General features: G+C 31.0%; 1 protein-coding gene across 1 annotated transcript in view; it reads left to right on the top strand.

The window, feature by feature from the left end:
* The first annotated feature begins 1279 nt into the window (after positions 1 to 1279).
* LOC148274497 (uncharacterized) overlaps positions 1280 to 20188 on the top strand; it is a 250939-nt gene continuing 232030 nt past the window's right edge. The window contains exon 1 of the mRNA XM_088237034.1: positions 1280 to 1514. The gene's annotated coding sequence lies outside the window, so the exon portion shown is untranslated. The remainder of the gene's footprint in view (positions 1515 to 20188) is intronic.

Here is a 20188-nt window from a genome sequence, read left to right as displayed (position 1 = left end):
ACATTTGCAATTCGCTCGCCAGTGTACAAATATTATTGTTGATTAAAACAGGAAAATCACAATAAATAGCTATGTAGGTACTGTCAAAAGTCAGCTGCAAACGAAATTAAAAAAGAACGTAATATATCATTGGATATATTTTAAATTCATTATTTCTTTACAAAATCTTGAGTTTGTCCAAAACTGGATTCAATAATTCAAGATATGTTGATAAATCCAGCTGGTTCAAGAAGAAGTATAATTTGTTTTACATGTTACCTATTATGTAGGCGAAATAATTCAGTCAGACGAATCTCACCCGCATCAATAATCGTTTCAGCTCTTTAACACTAAAAAAAAAAGTGGTAAATAATACCTTTGCGCGTGGTGATATAACATCGTATTACCACAAGCAAAAGACGGAGTATTTTAAAGGTCAGATATTTGAAAAGAAAAACACAGTTTAATATTTTTTCCCATAATTTATTAAAATAAACAGACAATTAAGCACTGTTATAGCAAAGCAAAATGAAATCATAAATTCGCCGCTCATAATTCACGCGTCAGAAAAGCATCTCTGTCTTCCTTGTTATGTGTTCTATCTTCGTGCACTCTCTAATACAGATATATTGCTGCATTTATGGACATCATACTTTGGGTAGAAACGTTAAATATTTTTTGTATTAAAATCCAGCATAGTCATACAAATTAACTCCCCAAATCCGGTGTGAAAATGTGCATTTGGAGATTACAAAAAATACAACTTCATAAATTAAAAAAATATGAGAGATATATCAAGACTTGTATCGTTTGTCGACTAGTGTGTCATTACAGCCACACAAGAGTTAACTTCACAAAAATCAACATATGGACGAATTGAAGAAATATAAATGTTTAAGCATAGGCGTAATGGTGAATGTTACTCGGTGTGTAAAATGGGCACTTAAACCAGCCAACGACAGGTCATAAGCCTTGTTCCATATGCCCTTCTATAAAATAGTCGTCAACTCTGTTGTAATATATTCTTCTCAAAACTAAAGTTGTCGAGAACTCCAAAACAGTAAACTCTTTAAAATTAAAATCTTCCAACAAATCAATGAAAAACTTTTTTTTCATTTAATCGTATTTAAATTGATTATACTTTTATTTCAATGACCTAATTTATGATTATTTATGGTTCCATACCAACGGCTTTTGGTTTTCGTGATGGGAGTTATTTTTAAAATGAAAATGAGTAGACATTTGGTGCGGTTCGCCTGTAGTCGGATTAGTCGGCGCGCGTCCCACCCTCCTAGAAGGCGAGTCGAGCGAGTGCCGCCACACAGGCCGCACGTCACCCCAGGCGCGCGCGCGCCCCGACTGACCGCCAAAGGTGACTGAAACTTGTTATAAATCAAACCGAGAAACAATTGAATGCCGATATAAAGCAGTGCCGAATTCGAGTCAGGCGGAAAAACTGGGATTTTCAAGGATTCTGCATAGTGGCTGTGTCTTGTTAGAAGTTCGAAATTTTTTGGTACGCGCTTTTCTCCAAGGTACGTACAGAAATTTAAAATTTAAATGGTAGAATAGTAATAATTTATTAACACATTTATAAATGAAGGTATATTATTTCATATGTAGGGACAGAAAAAGACTTAACATATTACTGGAACTTATTTTCAATTTTTTTTTTTGCTTAAACTGAACAGTAGATTTTCAAATAAAGAAACCGTTGAAAGACAGATATAATAATAAGTTATATCATCATCATTACCATTGTTTTCTTGCCACATCTAATGGTGCATAATACACCGCATTGGTATAACAGGCGTAGCGTATCTTGATCATTTTTGTTACATGAATGGAAGATGATCAGTCTTATGCTACAGGTACCCGTCCAGGGCCTCGACTACAATGGAAAGTTAACATTTATCCTCAATTTTATCTGCAAAGTAATATTAAGTTTTCTGTATGAAAAGCAGAATATGCATACCGTATTTTCTTCTAAACATGTTCGATTATAGGTTACCGATGAAGGTGCTTTACATGTTCATGCAAATATGCTCATTTTTGTACACTAATATCGATTTTTCTTTATAGACTGTCAAATATAACTCTGTTATCTTCCCATTGTAATCGGGGCTCTGAAATTATGAAATGTTCTAGTATAAAAAAAACTTTTTAAGTAAATATTTTATGTTAACCTTGCCGGGAGTTGAACCGGAAACCTCTTGCATGGTAGGCAAACGCGCTGATAATTATACCATAAGAAGGACAACTTAAGTTAAGTTTTATGCCGTAAAGATAAAAAATACGGTGCTGTGTTTGTGAAATAGAACCAGAACACTGTTTTTGACTCGATGGCTGCTCTCAGGAATAAATCCTATCTAAAGAAATCAAGTGGAGATATGTCCGCCTCTTTGTGTTTTGGTTGACGTGTTCGCCTATTATTCTTGAGGTTCTTGATTTTATTTCTGGAAAGGTGTAGGTGAAATTATCAGTCTCGTGATTGCCTACCATGCGAAAGGTCTCGAGTTCGATTCCCGACATGGTTGACATGAAATATTAACTTAAAAATGTCGTTTTAAAATAAAATATTTCAAAGTCTCCTGGACTGGCACCGGATGAGTAAAACTGATCATCTTTTCTTCATGTTACAAAAAATATCAAGATACGCTGCGATTGGCGTACCAATGCAGTACCCTATGCACCATTACGTGCGGAAACGGAATGATGATGATAAAGATGTAGGTAAAATATTGGTTTTAAAGATTTTTTAAAACTGCAATATTACTTTGTTCCTTGACTGGCACCTGAAGCGTAAGACTGATTACCTTACCTTTATATAATAGATGATTGAACTTAGGGTGCGAAAATAGGGATAATGATTATTTTAAGTAAAATGAATATCAATTTAAATCACTGTTCTAAAAATTATGGACATGAACTTAAATTTTTTTTTATCAAAGTTGTTATTATTTTTTAAAAAGAGGTATTATTTTCATGATCATTTTTCCTTGTTTCAAATAAAATAACTGGATCAAATTAATGCCAGAACCAAATACTTAATTGTATTAAAAAAACTTGACAAATGTTTAATAAAACTGGCGAATATTTAACTTTCACACATTAATGCAAACCAAAATTTCGACGAATACCAGAGCTTATGCATATTTTAACAATAAATACGAAAATTTCTTTTCATATTCATATAACAATGGGTTTTAAGTGAAAATGGGCATAAAAGGATTTGCAAAATTACAAGGAATAAAAAAATTGAGCCATGTATTTCTAATTTCGTTAGAATATCATTTTTATTTTAATATATTTTTTGAAAATGATCTAAATATTATTCTGAAAAAATCAATTCTCTAAAAGTTAAGTAAGTAGTCATAATTATTATACAAATAGTATAATTTTATGTTTTAATGTAGAGTATCTTCTCCGACAAATGATATAAATTGACATGGTGAGTCCTGTAAAATGGAAAAAAATATGTATATACACATGTATTATAATACGTGAATAAATAAAATGATGTATTTTTAATAATATAAATCTGCTTTTGTAATAAAAGCGTTCTTTTTTAAAAAATGTCAAGCATTTTATTCACGATACATATACTATGGACTAGAATAGTAGTCCAGGGTTCAATTTATAAATTTTTCATATTATTTTCCAACAATAAAATCTAGTTGTTTCATGCTTCAATTCCCTGGAAGGTCATTATCAAATCAAGGACAAGCATTTGAGCACTGAGGTTTCATGTAACAAATTATCGAAATACTCTGCGTCTGGTATCCGAAATCAGTGTCTTATGCACCAAATATGATTGTGTACAAATATGTATTAAGTAATCTACTGGTCTTCTTTTCTAACTACGCATTAAAACATTTATTTTCATCCGTTTGCAATTTACAATAAATTAAGTGTGTAACAGACATTTCACTGCGGTGGCTTAAGTCATCATAATTCCTGTTTCTGCATCCAGTGGTGCATAGGGGACTGAATTTGTAAACCAAATGCAGCTTATTTCAATCATCTTTTACGTAAAGTAAAGTTATTAAATTATAAAACTCACATCGGATTCTTTTCCCCTCTGCCGAGAATCTTTAGAACAGTGAACGAGATCTTATTAAACGGTACCGTCGATGTGTTCTTACAGCAAGGGCAAGCATTAAAGAAGCAAGCGGTGTTGTCACTCTTGACTCGCAATGACTCACTTGCCATTTCCGCCTATATTATGCCATATTTATCCCTTTTGTAAATTTAAAAAGATTATAAGATTCTTTAGATTAAGTGTTATATATATTCTCATTAATGCCAATTTGTTAAGGCTTCCATAAGCCTGTTGATTGGCTTAAAAAAAAGTTTTTCAGAATTAACTGCTCACAATACGAGAAGCTCTCGAACGGTTATTAAAAAAACCACCAGAGGGGTGAGTTATTGCAAAAATATGATCAGATTGTCGTTCAGGCGTTCAAGCTATAACTGATACATGGTCGGTAAATCCATTAACTGTAGATATTCAGTCAGAAGGATGATTATTAAAATATGCTAGACAAGAGGACATGCTGGTATCGTAGGAAATGAGAGAGCAGATAAACGAGCAAGAGCCGCAACTTGTAAAAGAACGGCACCTTTTTTTTCAGAATTTCCCCTTAGCTTTGCTAAACGCTGTATAAAACAAAATACGCAGCAGCGTTGGGAGGATCATTACCGCGCTTCTTTTACAAGTAAAATCACTAAAAGGTTTTTCTTAACGCTGGCTGATGCAGCAAACTTCCATCGTCATCACCAAAGTACTTTCGAAACGACCCAAATTTTTACCGGACACGGAGCTATGAGAAGTTACCTATATAGTTTTAATAAAGGAATGATGACTATTTTCCATGCGATGATATTTCTTCACAGAGTACTGAACATCTGTTATTTCAGCGCCCATTTTTATAATCGCCATAATCTTGAAACAGAATGCAGGAAAAATGGAATATCCTTAACAGATATCCACACAGTCGTTAAAAGTAGTTGTCACGTGCCATTGTTCTTGGAATTTGCAAAAATGCTGATTGGACTCATAAAGGTAATAAACCAAAATCAGTGATCGAACATCCCATTTTCAAGACAAACAAAAACGTTTTTTTCTGAGTATATGACACGTAGGACAACTAAATAAAGGAGTCCAAATTTATTTAAAAATAAAATAAAAAAGATGTGATTAGCCGGTTACGCTTCAGGTGCCAGTCCAGGAAAAATGAAATAAAGCAGTTAAAATAACTTTAAGAATTAATTTTTCAATTCCACGAAGCTGACTTATGTACTCAATGTCCTCATTCAGGATTTTTACCTGAGAGCAGCCATTGATGTGAAAAGACTCTCCAAAGTTTTGGTTCTTTTTAAAATATAGATCTGTATTCTTAATCCGCCTGGACACATAAAAAACTTATTAAAAAAAACGTGGTTTGGGATTTTTCTTTCCCGGAACAATTTACTTTGATAGTGATCCCGGGTTCAATGTTTACAATTGACATATGATCAAGGAACATTGCATTAAGTGTTCAAATGTAGTGCCCTAGGATGGGTATTATGATGATAATAGAATGCCGAAATATTTATTGATGCTGGCCTTCTTAGTACTTGGCTAATTGGCGAAAATAAAGCATTATCGATAATGAATTCAATTAGTTTCGGGGTCTCTTTTTAGAAATGAGCTGAAAGAGTATAATCCACCGCTAAAAGGGTATTCGTTCTTACTAATTTCATTACACAAAACAGGTCGTGTTCAATTTACTCAGTGAAATAAGGGTTTCTTTTCATCAAAAGCGAGGAAAGTATGGCAGGAAAAGGTTGCGTCATCAAGATGAGACGCTCTCTTCCAGAAATATTATTCTACCCGAGGTGTCAAGTTTAGTATCTAAGAAAACATTATTTTTTGAGACAGAAAGACTAACACCATTTTAACTCAGATCGAAAGTACCTACTTAGAAAACAATTTCATGGGCACTTGTATTTTAAACGAAAGATGAATATTACAAAATATTTTCAACAAAAATAGAGAACTTCTTTGAGTAGTGTTCAACTTTGTTAGTGAAAATTCTTGGTGGATGTTAATTGTAATTCAATATAAAAATAAAAGACAAGTAACACAAACCACACATTTAAAATAACCAGGGATCGGTTTCATCACTTTCACGACATCTTCGAGACCGAGATGCACCGAAAAAATACAATGATCTCCCGTTCGATATAATACGAAGTATTAATACTTACTCCTTTAAGAAATATATAACTCAATGGTCGTTGACTCAATATAGAAAACAGTTAGATGATGAGATGGAGCTTTTATCTTAAAACAATTTTACTAATATACTTTTATAATAATGCAATCGAAATAAATTTTTTTTTTAAATAGCTGAGGAATAATTTCTAGCCACCTCAGAACAGGTTACATACACCTAGTTAAATAAAAAGCAACCATCCTTACAATTTATACTTGGTACCTTTTTTATATTTGTTTCTCCTATTGTACGAACAAAGCTGTAATCAATTATATTAAACGCCGATTTTGTTGGTAATTAATCTGAAACCTTATTAAAAATTGAAATTTTTGAACACATTTACACTATAGTTTAATAATTAAGATACGAGTTTTGAAGATGTCGCAAAAAGTAAAACCTCGAAACCAAATCACTATTTTAGAAAGGAAAATTAAAATCTTAACATTTACCGGGTGATCTATCATAATTTTAAGGGTTTAAGCGACCACTTCACTTCTGGATCATCATCATAATTTACCTGTCGCACCCAGAGGTACATACGGCATTAAATTGGTACTCTAATTGCTGCGAACTTTGATAAATTTCGTTAAATTGAAGATAAGGTGATCACTCTTACGCTTCAGGGGCCAGAACAGGAACGATGAAATATTACAGTGTAGAACCACGTTAAAAACTATTTTTTACTGTGAAATCGAACTTTTAAGTGGTAAGTCGCGGAGACGTGAAATTTTGAAAAAAAAACATTTAAAATGCTATTATTAATTTAACCTCACTGTTTTGGAGTAAAAGTTTAAATGATGATGCAAAGGACACTGCATTAGTAAACCAAATACAGCTTAGTTCAATCATCCGTTGCATAAAAGTGAGGTGACCAGTTTTGCGCTTCAGGTACCTATGCAGAAACAATGAAATATTGCAGTTCAAAAAAACTTCAAAATAAATATTGCTCATACACTCTGCCAGGAATTGAACTTAAGATCTCAAAAATGGTAGGAAAAACGTTTTTCTTACTATATAACTAGGTGAACTTATCTTCACTCAATTGACTTAGTCAGGATTATTACATGAAAGCAGTTATTGAGTCGAAAACACTCGTCTGGAGTTCTGGTTCTATTTCGTAGACAAAACTGTATTCTTTATTCGCCTGGACGCAGAGCTATAATAAATGATAAGTCAACAAATAATAAAATACGCCGCAATTATTTAAATGCATTAATAAGTTAACAATATTTTGAGTTTGCCAAATGTTTGTAGACAAAGACCCCTTTTCACCCCGCAGAAGGAGTTTTAGATTAATATATTACAACATAAATGGATAGCAATTTAAAGGTTGAAATATGTAACTCTAGACATTTACTGGATTTATGACCTGTCATTAGCTGGATTAAGTGGCTACTTTACACACATTTTTTACACACACATTTCACCTATTCCTCCATATTTCTTCAACTCTTACACGTTAATTTTGGTAGAGTTACAGAGCTGAAACCTTTATTGATGTAGGCGAGGTCCATCTGACTGAATTATATCACCCACTTGGCAACGCCTGAAAACGTTAAATATTTTTATAGACTTCTCTCGGGCCAGTTGGTTTAATTCAAATAAATTCATCAAAAATAAACAAATGGAAGTATTGATGAAATTAGGATGTTCAAACGTAGGTAAAATTGTGAATTTTACTCATTGTGTGAAATGGCCACTTAATCCAGCCAATGACAGGTCATAAGCCCTGTAAAAAAAATTACACTTCTCTTGTAATACGTAAATATAAGTAAGTATTTCTTTTAGCATATTTGAAACTAACATCAAATTGATAATAAATTCGCATCGTCACATTTTAATATATAGTTAATTTTTTAATTAGACACAAATGCCAACGCTTGCGCTTGTATAATAATGGTAACATCGAGTTGTTTATTAGTCGGTCTAGTGATTGACATCATGACACGATTGGCACGCCATGTCAGTATTGTCATGTCATCAGGGAGCACGTCGAAGGTGACAAAGACACGGCAGTTCTCCCGACTATTTTGAACTGGCAAAGTGACGTGTAGAGACGTGACGAAACTACTGAGCATTCATTTTATTTAAAAAATAAAAAAAAAACAAGTCTAGGGAAAAGTGTACACTTTCGTTAATTTTATTGGAACCAGATTTAAAAAAAAAACATTATGAGTATTTTATTATAATATATGTGCCAGGTGTATGTATCTAATTTTGGCATCAAAAGATTTTTAAAAAATGTATGGTATTTTGCGGAGATTGATAAATAAATATCTTGGAAAACGTTTCATAGACAAGATTCGGGGTGAGAAAAGTGCATTTAACAGTCCGTACCTTAAAGTTATTATCTGCCTTAAGTAGTATTCTTTTTAAATTTATTTAATATTTTGTACATAATGTTAGTTGTACATTGGTTTAATTTTAATTCTTAACTTTTAATTACTTTTACAAATTTCCTTCATTTTTTTACTTTAATTTTAATTTTTAAACAACTTCTATTTATGTTTATTTTCCTTCTCTTTTTTGTACTTTAATTAATAAACCTTGCATATAATTATTTTATAATATAGAAACTTCACTGGTGCATTAGAGTTAAGTCTAAATGTGTAAAATATAAAACAATGTAACTGTACTGTATGTTTCCGAAATAGAAGAAAATAAAAAATAAAAAAATAAAAAAATCTTATTGCCAAATGGCAATTTCTTCCAACCAACCAATGCAAATGCAATAAAAAAATGTGACTATGTAGGTAAAGTCTATTTAAATCTCAAATAAACTTTGCTTGCGTGTGCGCGAAAGAACGTTTTTAAATAAAATATCTTCTAAATACTTTATAGTGCCTGTTAATAAATAAATTTGTATAACATAAATAAAACAATGTAAAATAAACCAGTCATACTTTTTTTTGTGTCTTACCGAAAAGTCTTTAGACTTAGTGGGAAACAAATTGTATTTTAAAATACCAAATAAACGCTGCTCTGCAGCACTGAAACTACAAAACAAAAAAATATATATTTACTTATTTATTTGGCAAATTATTGTCTGCAATTTATTACGGGTCGTGTAACCTACCACGTAATGCAGACTAAAGATAAGGTAGAAGCTTTTAAAAATATAGCAGATAACTGCTAAACTGCCGATATGTACAGAAAAGTAGATTCATATTATGGGCAGAAGTCGCATTCAGCTAGCAAATTGCCCTATTCATGGGTGAATTCTGAGTTGCATTCGTATAGATTCGCGGTGCATAAAACAGTGCATGAGATCTCGCTCTGGTATAATTTTTGGGATTATACAACAAACTGATCTCTTTCAGTTTATTTGGTAAATCCTATATACCATACTTCCGGAAATCAGCTTATAAAAATGTTTCCCTAGAAAAAAATTACGACGGGTTTTGAGGCTGTTGTAATCCAGTATCCCTGCAGAAATAATGATGGATACATGAATCAATAATTATTATTTTCTTTAAGATATTGTGCCTACTAACACAAACGAAATTTGTATGTTTACTTGGTTCCTTAACAGGCACTAACGCATTAACATAAGCTTATTAAACATTCAACCGCACTGTACATATGTATATATTAAAATAAAAATAAAAAAAACAACGTTATTATATATACACATTAGGGTTTGTTCATATTTTTTAAAATCAAGAATCCTTTTTTTTTTTATTCATTAATTTCATAAAGAGTACATGTTTTTGTAAAATTCTAAAGATATCCACTTTTACACATCTAGTAAATGTTATCACTGTAACTCTTAAAAAAAAGAGACTAACTCTTGTGCTAATTAAATGCATATTGTGATTCAGTTACTTTCTGAAAAGGTATTTTTTTTTTTATTGTTGTAGACCAAATGAACCATTTCAGATCGGGCGTTCTATATGCCTACCAACATTATGACCAATTTAATTTTTATTTAACGATATTCAAATTTCGTATTATTTATGCTCAAGTTGGTAGTCGGCATAACGTAAAAAATATAGTTTTTTAGTGCGATAGACTTGTTGCTAACTTTCCTGTTTTTATTGTATACCTGTTTTAAATGTTATTTAAGACTAATTTAAATACAGTTTACATAGTTTTAGCTCAGTTGTTTGCATAAATGTGTATAATAAAATAATAACACAATTTTATTTTTTTTTTTAAAAATACGTATGTTAAATTTTTTTTATATATTCCAATTAAGGTATAATAATAATTGCTTAAATATTTTTAAAAACCTTCAAATAATTCCTTTGCATACGGGATATATATTTTATTTTTATACCAAGAAAAACATTCCCAAATAGTTCATAGTATTTACGGCCAGTTCCATAAAAAGTTACGTCAAATTTAAAAAGATTTTTTGGTGTTTTTGCCAAACTGGGCAAAATGTGAAGCTATATATATATATTTATATAATATATTTTACTTTAACATTTTACTCTTTTTGTGCAATTTTCCCTAAACTTTACTTTACTTGCGCTACCTACTGTTATTTAATTATTTATTATTTAACCGCTCGATGGCTGGAGCGCGGATCTTAGCTTTCAATTTCAGTACCCGCTGTGTTTTGGAACGTAATTAATTCAAGCGGGATTCTCCTTGTTTATTTTAGTTAGGGCCCAAAACGCATTTTTGTATTTTTTTTAATAAACGAATTAATATTTTCCATGAAATTACGTTGTTGACTTCATTGCCGAAACCCACATTCAACGGATCGCGATTTTAACCTTTAATGTTTTTCAATTTTATGAGATAAAAGTATTATTTTATTATTTATTGTATTTAAAGCTAAATAAAGTAATATGATCTCCACCATTGTCAGTATTTCAATAAAGTGGTTCGCGGAATAAATTCAACGTGGGCTTTTTCGTAAAAAAAAATAACAGTTTATACATTGTTTGTATTACTTTATACCTATAATATTTTATTCGAAATTCAAAAATATGTAATATCTAATATGACTAAACAATATTACGATTTTTACAAACGAACAAGTACAACGAGCTGGTAGATTAATTTGAAAATGAACGCCATAGAATAATGAAACTGACCGACTGAAATAGACTAATGATACAGTATTTGTATAAATACCGTATTCTTTTACTATTTTAAATAGTCTCTGTATTTTATAAAAGTTTTTTTTTGAAGGTACAAATTTGTAATGCGGTCTTTATTTTATTAGTTGTATCTATGGCAATGTACAAAATTTTAGTTAACACTCTAAGAATGTCGTGTTATTTGATCGAATTTTCAATTTTATTTTAATTTATATAGACGTTTTGTAGAGTTAAAAGCTAATAAACTTATAGTTCATAAAAGCGGCCACCAAGAGTAGCAATCCACTGGCGATTATATTCCGTTTTTACGTAAAAATTAGGATCACAAAAAAGGCTTCAAAATGAGAGTGCGCAGGTAAAATTCCCGAGAGTTAAGGTACATTTTTCATCCCGCCAGTTTGGCAATCGAGTGGTTAAAGCATCTTATAAATGCATTGATCTCTCCGATCTCCCAAATACAAAAAAATATAGAACAAATCCAATCGTTATACGAGTATTAATTATTATTTTACAAAAAAAATGTATTTCGAAACAACGTTTGAAATAACATTGCTGGGTTTGAGTGGAATATTTTTTAATACGCAACAGAGCTACAGAAATCCATTTACAATGTACGTATGAACGCCGAAAAGAAAAACGATTGTATGCGATAAAAATAAGAATGATAATGCAATCTCTTTCCGTAATACTATTTCTTCTCCTGTCACAGGATGTGACGTTCTAGGATCCGATTGGGGAATGTTTTATTCATCAGTCTAATCGCCTTCTTCCTTGTGTATCCACACCCTTGATGTGGCGTCTTGTATGCAAATTCTTGTCATGCTCTCAATCTCTCCAGTAACACAACACTTTCCACAATATTTTTTTGAGTGTGAAAACGAAAAATGAGAAATGTAGCAAAAATGTAATTCAATTTGAGATAAGAAAATAAAAATATTTTTTTATTTTAAAGTTTGTAACTTAAAAATTCAAAGTTAGCTCATTTTTTATTTTATTTATTTATTAACGGACATTGTCCATGTATACAATTTATAGGGTTTAAATATAACAATAAAAGAATAGTTTAAAACATCAAAAAAAATAAGAAAAGAAGCATTGACAAACAAGAGGTACATCGAGACAAGATCTGGACTATTTATTTAGTGCTCGTTTAAATCGTTGTTAACTTAAACTAAAAAAGTCCAGATCTTGTCTTGAGTTAACAATACGACAAAGACGGGTCATTGGAGAATTAAGGCCATAGTTTGTTCGTTTGTTTGTTTGATCATAATAATAACTCATTTTTTTGCATTGGGTTATTTACAACATTGTAAAAATAGCCCATTAATTGAAACATTTGGGTAAAACGTTGGAAAACCAATACATAATGTGTATACATTAACACTTAGTATCCCGGAGCCATGTATACACGTGATTATATAACTACGCGTTGTGTCCCGGTCCCGTGTTTTAATGTGGTTTACCAGCTGTCTAAAAAGTGCATTTTATTAACGTCTCGTGACTTTTATTAGTACTTTTTTGCTGCTGGTAAACCACGTAAAACACGGGACTGGGACACAATGCGTGATTATTAAAAACACATGTTTGCACGGCTCCGATATACAAAGCACAAAAAAGGAATGAGACCCTGTGTATGTGCGAACATTGCAATGTGGCTCTCCATAAAGGCTAATGTTGGCAAAACCATCATACATAAATGTCTTATTAAATTGTTTCAAATAACTATGAGAAGTTTCAATTGATTTAACCCAATATTTTCATAATAATTATGACACATTGAAGAAACCCTTCACAAAGCATGAAATTTCACAAAAATGGGCCGGGCACAGAGTAAATTCTATGTGTATTCGGCCGGTGCTCAGAATGTTAATATAATTTGAAGGGTACACGGCGAAAACGAGCTCATTGAATTTTTTTGATTTTCGAGATATAAATTCCATTTCTTTCTCCTGAATGAGTTTGATAAAACGGAATATTCAAAACTAAGAAAATGTGGTTCATTGTCTTATAAACGGCTGACAATAAAATAGTCCAAAACCGACAATTGCTGCAAGGAGCTCATTTTTGTCAGTTCACAAAAAAAGTTTTAAAAAAAAGAAAGTACACGTTTTTGTTAGTTCTTTTATCTGATTGTATGTCAACAAATATTACATTAATTAAAAACATTATAACCATCATTCCATGTCCGCTCCCTATTTGGATCAAATAGTATCCACAAAGAACCTCCATGCATCTCGATCGGCTGCCAGCTCTTGTGCGTTCTCCCAAGTCAGGTTCTTGTCCTGAATTTCCGACATACACTGCCGACGAACAGTCAGCAGTGGACGTCCAGGACGTTGAGAACCTGATGCCTCGTAAAGTAGACAAGCGTGGTTAAGGCTCTCAAGAAGCATTCTGAGACATCTATTTTCAAAACTCAGTTGTTGTTTAGAGCCCTAGTAAATTGCCACGATTTGCGTCTGTAGAGGAGAATTACAAACATATTTTATTAAATACGTGCACCCACAGCTCCACAAATACGTTTTTTTTTTCTTATTTTTTCTCTCCTGCGAAATTCGTTATTTGTCAATGAACCCGTTCTTGCATTGTATTTTTCATATGTAAATATGTATATTCGTTTATTTGTATGCATGTATAGGTATTAGATCATTACAAATGTCCCGACTCAATACAACATTTTCTAGCGAGTAGGGTTAAGTTTACAGACATGGGTCGTTCCTGATTTTATCACTATAAGCTGTGTCTTTGTATTTGATGAATTATTTGTGGATTTAATAGTGGTTTGAAAAAATATTTTTAAAAAATTCAGCCCTTGAATTTATGCTAAAAAAGTTCAAATCAATTAAGATTGCATATTATAAACTAGAAATTTGATAAAATAACCGGAAAAAAATGACGAAATATGAGGGAAACCGATAGAAATTCCGTTTGTTTTAAAACCAGTTTTACCGAACGTAAGTATTTTAAACTTTATCCAATATTGATCTCAACAACAACAAAAAATCACATAGACTGTCTTTAACTATTCACTTTGAAATAAATCATACCTTTGACCTTTGAGTTTAGTAGATACTTGTTAATTTAGATTTAATAAGTCCCAGCTGGTTAAAACAGCTCTCATATTCCCTTAAAAGCTTATAAACCATCTCACACTTCACATTAATAATTAAGCAGATCATTACCCGTACTCGGAACTAAACGCTTGCTGGGGGATATATTTAATCTCTCACATGTTTTATGAAGGATAAATAAGTTAATCAACACAGGATGTCGTATTACAGGACGGGTGCTCGCCACAGTATCATCTTCATCATTGCCTTTTCGCACCTAATGGTGCCTAAGGCGCTGCATCGGTGCACCAATTGCAGCGTATCTTAATCATTTTTGTTACATGAAGGTGAGATAATCAGTTTTTAGGTATCTGCCCAGCAGGGGTGAACCGTGTATAGAAGCGATTTAGCGCAGCTTACTATTATATTTGACTAACCATAATAATGTTTTATTGTAACTTTATTTACAAATGAATAATTACCATTTATTTTAAATCATTTCCACAGTTTGTATTTTTATCCTAATATAAATATAAATTTTAATAAAGCGCCCCCAGCGCCTGCGGTGAGCCAAGAAACTAGCCGATTATTCCAGTTAATTTTTTTTACACAAATAAGTATACTATATTTTGAATGTATTAACCCCAGTGCGGGTTTTTTCTCCTAGATTAAACTTGCAGATTACACAAATTATTTAAAGATTCTTGATTTGGAAAACTGTATTTTAAACGGCGTTTCTTAAGGACTATTTTTCTTTGAGATAGTACTTTTGACAAAAGACCATAATTACTTTCATGCGTCATATTGCAGGACATATAGCGCTCCACGCGGCCGTTTTTAGCACTATTTATTACTAGAACAATGCGGCCAGTTGATATTTCAATTGAATACCTAATATTGACTGAATTCATAATGGCATTTTTTATTTATTTTTGAATGAATTATATATTAAAGTAATGGATAATATATCTATAAAATATAATATATCACGAAGTTACGTCGTTTGAATTGATTTCATGAATGAGAGTTGTTGTATCACACATAACCATAGAAAAACATCAATTTGTCACTAACATTATATTATGTACCTCCTATGTAGGTACAAATATATGAGATTTTTTTACAGCTAACCTGTAAATAAAATCACCATTTGTCACTGCTGCCCAGGGACTATGAAATATTCTTGTACAAAAACACCCTTTGGTTGCACCGATATTATAAACTTATTTATTTTTATTTATAATTTATATGACCCACATTAATATTCTCACCCGCCCGCACCCATGTCCCTCACCGCCCAGTAGTAGTTGATTTAAGAACTGACCACCGAGTCGTCTTGACCGCCGCCGTTTACCGTTCCGCATCGCAAAACCACCTCAAAAACTAAGTGAGAAGTGAAGTGCCCCAGAGCCATCTCCAGCATCCTGTCAAAAACAAGATAGGTCCGGAAGGTAGGAGATTCTTATAAATTTCTGCTGGGATCCAAACCTTTTTCCTTAGCCACCTCTCACGCACCGCTCCACATGGCCACATGGCCCCTCCACCCTTTTAAATAAATATTTCACCATCAACCATAACGTGCTTACATTACACCACGAGAACGACATGTATTATGACGAATGTAGTAAGATAGAAATTAATTTGTTGTTGACAATTATTGGAGAATGTGAAACAATATCTGCGGAGATAGACAATATCTTCGATAATGAAAGATGAATTTCAATGTTTGTCGTCTGTCTGTTTATAATATTTTACCTTCATTTGAATGAAAATATTTCATATCAACCACAACGCGCCTACAATTACAGCACGAGGCCGACATGTATTATGACGAATGAAGTAAGATAGAAATTAATTTGTTGTTGACAATTATTGGAGAATCTGAAACAATATCTGCGGAGATAGACAATATCTTCGATAATGGAAGATGAATATCAATGTTTGTCGTCTGTCTGTTTATAATATTTTACCTTTATTTGAATGGGAATATTTCATATCAACCACAACGCGCCTACAATTACAGCACGAGGCCGACATGTATTATGACGAACGAAGTAAGATAGAAATTAATTTGTTGTTGACAATTATTGAAGAAGGTGAAACAATACCTGCAGAGATAGACAATAAGAAGAATATAAATGTTTATAATCTGTCTGTTTATAATATTTTACCTTTATTTGAATGGAAATATTGCATTTGTTGATTTTTGTGAAATTAAATCACAATGTGATTTTTATCTTAATTATTTCACTTTCTTGGCAACGCCTAAAATTTCTTTTAAATTTGTTGCTTAAATTCAGATCAATTGTTTTTGAGTACAATTAAAAAGAAGTTTAATAAAAGTCATAGTTAAATAACTAATTATTTGATTATAACTTTATCATGAGGAGTTTTATCTTTCATTTTTTATACAACCCAATTTGTCTACTATGACGAAAATTAAACAATTCTTCAACTTCAAACTTTTCTTAACGTAAGCAATTTTTGATGCTACTTTGCCCTAACAATAATACTTAGAGTTATATATAGTTCAGACAAATTTTATTTGGACTCTAATTTTTTCTTGGTATAATTGACCTTTAATCATGCAGATATTTTAATTAGCTAACGACAGATCAGAAACCGGTAAACTTCTTTATTTCTCGTTAAAGAAGTTTGCTATCTTTGTTAAAATTTATTTTAACCTGAACAAACGTTCTAGAGAGTTAAACCTGCATTTTTACTTAAAGTAAAAATTCTTGAAATATTGTAAAATAATCTTCAGTAAGCATTTTTTTCTATTTCCAGGAAATCAGAGCATTCTTCGTAAAAAAAGTAAAGAAAATATTTTAAATTCGTCATTTTTACGTTAACAGTTATTTTGACGGATGCTGTTACTCTCGCCAACGTGGAAAACACTAAACTCCATCAAAGATTTTTGACACGCTTTACTTATCGATATTACTGTCGATAAAATAACTTGATGTTGATTAATCGAATTGAAAAAATCACACCCAATTCCTAAGTAAACAATATTTTCTGTAACTTTCAATTCTCAGTTTCACAAAAACTGATAAGTCGAGTTTTCGATCTTTCAAACATTTACCACTTGTGTTGTGGTCTAAACCTTGACACTTCTAGAAAGTTTTCTGTGGTTTCTTTGTTACTGAAGCATCTATTCAAAGAAGCTCCTAAATCAGGCCACAGGCAAAACATCCCACTGAATACTAAAATATTATAACCATTTATTAATTTATTTAATTACGGTTCCATGAACTTTTACTCGTTAAGAATAAAACCAGTAAAAAAAATAAAGTAAAAAAATGCATAATATAAAAAAAAACATAAACATCGAAAAAGGTAGAAAAAAGTAGACAGTTTTCATATTTAAAAAATATATATATCTGTAACAAACATAAATATCAACTTATATAAAAGAAAAGTAAACCAAAGAAAATATCAATTTTAAATTAAAGGGAAAGAGAATAAAAAATATCAAAAAAGTCCTTTAAAAGAAATGTTAAAAAGTTAACATTATGGTTCATATTAATACTATACAATGATGTAATTTTATAATAATTAAAAAAAACATAAGTAAAATGTTCAAACAAAATTAAAGAACTTATCGTTTCTTAAATTTTAAATAATTAATTATTTTTCAAAACACAGGACTTGATCATCAGCGTCGTGGTATAAAATAAATATTAATCATCACTGTATTGGTTTGTAAGTCGCTGTGTGCGAATAAATGGTGGGTTCGATGAATAATTAGTAACATGATGATGACTGTTAAACCAAAAAATTAGTCTTGTTGGTCTATGTGGAATACGAAAGTTTATTAAAGTTAACAGTTCGGGGCAATCTATTTTATTATTTAATAATTTATAAATAAACAAGAGGTCATTTATTGCCCTCCTGCTTAACAGTAATGGTAATTGTAAATTAGTCATCACGGATTTATAACATGTCGACTTTATAATGTTTTTCATTAAATTTAATTTAATAGAATATAATTTTTTTAAGTAAACAAACAAGTTACTATCTCTTTGAAGTAAATATAAACCTTGTACCTACATCAAGGGAAAACAATATGCAACTCCCGAAAAAAATAAATTAAAATAACGGCCTTCAACATTACATTTATAATACATGTCAAGGATGATAACAATTAAAATTATTCCCTATCTAAATAATCCCCCTTTTTTAGTTTTAAGGATTTTAAGGAAAACAAAGTTGAAATAATCAAAATAACCGAAACGTACGAGTCATTTATCATATTACATTCTGACTTGATTTTATATACTTTTGAAGAAATAAAATTTCGTGAATTTTCAACACGACTTGAAAAAACAGTATTTTACTTTCAAGACATTAAATATTTCACGAGTTCCCTCGCAAAGAATTTTCAGTTTCACTTCAAGAGTTTTCAAAAGGATTTCCATAATTAAATTAGAGGTAGATCATAAAGTATATGTATGTTGTAAATATTTCTATTATTATCATTATTTTCTGACCTTTTGGTGAATAAAGCACTAAGTATCACCAGTTGCAGTAAAAAATACCCCTTGAAACTAATATTTTATGTCAACATGGTTATGAATTAAACCCAGGATCCAAAATGTTCGTGTTTCAACTTGTCTGCGATAGACAAATCTGTTTTAATATGGCAAAAACGGATATGCGATCTTTTATAAATTTGAAGGAGCGCTTTGATGGGCTCTGCGAAATCAAAATTTTTGTTTACGAGCCTAATTGTATCAAAAGATGCAATGAGAATTATATATTAGTGCAGGATTTTTTTTTGCCATGGCGTGTTTACACAAAATGCTTAAAAAAACAAAAAATATGTATGTATGTGACTCAATCTAAAAAAGAACAAATTAATATATTGGATGTTATCATAAGTTTTGTCCGTTTTTTTCCAAATTTAAGTGATCATGAAAAATAAATCAAAATGGTAATGGTTATTAATATTTCGTTTGAAAGAAAAAAAAATATTTTGTGTAACAAATGTTATTTTATTTGATTACAAGACTTAAAAATGGAATGTCAAGCCAATAAATATTTTTTTTTTTGTTGTGTCGTTTTTTTTATTCTAAAAAAAATGGGCACAAATTATGTTAACACCGTCAAATTTCAATAATATGTACTGCATCATTATTTTACAACAAATTAGTCAGTAATTCATAGCATCTTTACCGTAGACTGTGCAAATATCGCGAGCAGCTTTGGTAGCATTTTCCCCTCGATTAAACGCAAACAAAAGGGGAGTAGAAAATGCTCACATTCGTCAACTTGACATTCTATTTTTAAGGTTTGTATAATCAAATCAAATTATGCATGATACGTAAAAGCAAGCACAATATCTCGGTAGAACGGGAAGTTTTCTTTGAAATAACGAATATTTATTGGGATTTAAAAAAAAAAATCGGTGCTCATTTTCAAATTTGGAAAAAAACGGATATAACTTATGTGAGCACCAAATATTTACCCACTTTTCAACAGATAACAAAATACAGTATATTTATATACTAATTATCTATTTATTCCTTATTTTCCATCATAATCAAAGATAAATAATATAAATTTTTGACCCCACTGAAATTACCCGTGCCTTTCAAAAAAATAAATAGTTTTATTATTATTATTTATATAAAAAAATAATTTTACAAAAAGTTCATGTTTTTTTAAAATTCTACACAGATCTACTTTTATACATCTAGTAAATGTTATCACTGTTACTCTCATAAAAGAGGCTAACTCTTTCTTGTGCTTGGAGAGTGACTTCACTGTTGTAGTTGTTTATTTAATTTTGAATATACGAGTATATCAGAGAAAAAAATAAAAACATAGAATATATATAAAG

The sequence above is a fragment of the Micrasema longulum genome, unplaced genomic scaffold (genome assembly GCF_059751315.1).
Source record: "Micrasema longulum isolate JH-2025_06_02 unplaced genomic scaffold, ASM5975131v1 h1tg001639l, whole genome shotgun sequence".
Classification (NCBI taxonomy): Eukaryota; Metazoa; Arthropoda; class Insecta; order Trichoptera; family Brachycentridae; genus Micrasema; species Micrasema longulum.
This window is presented reverse-complemented; position numbering and strand designations above follow the sequence as displayed.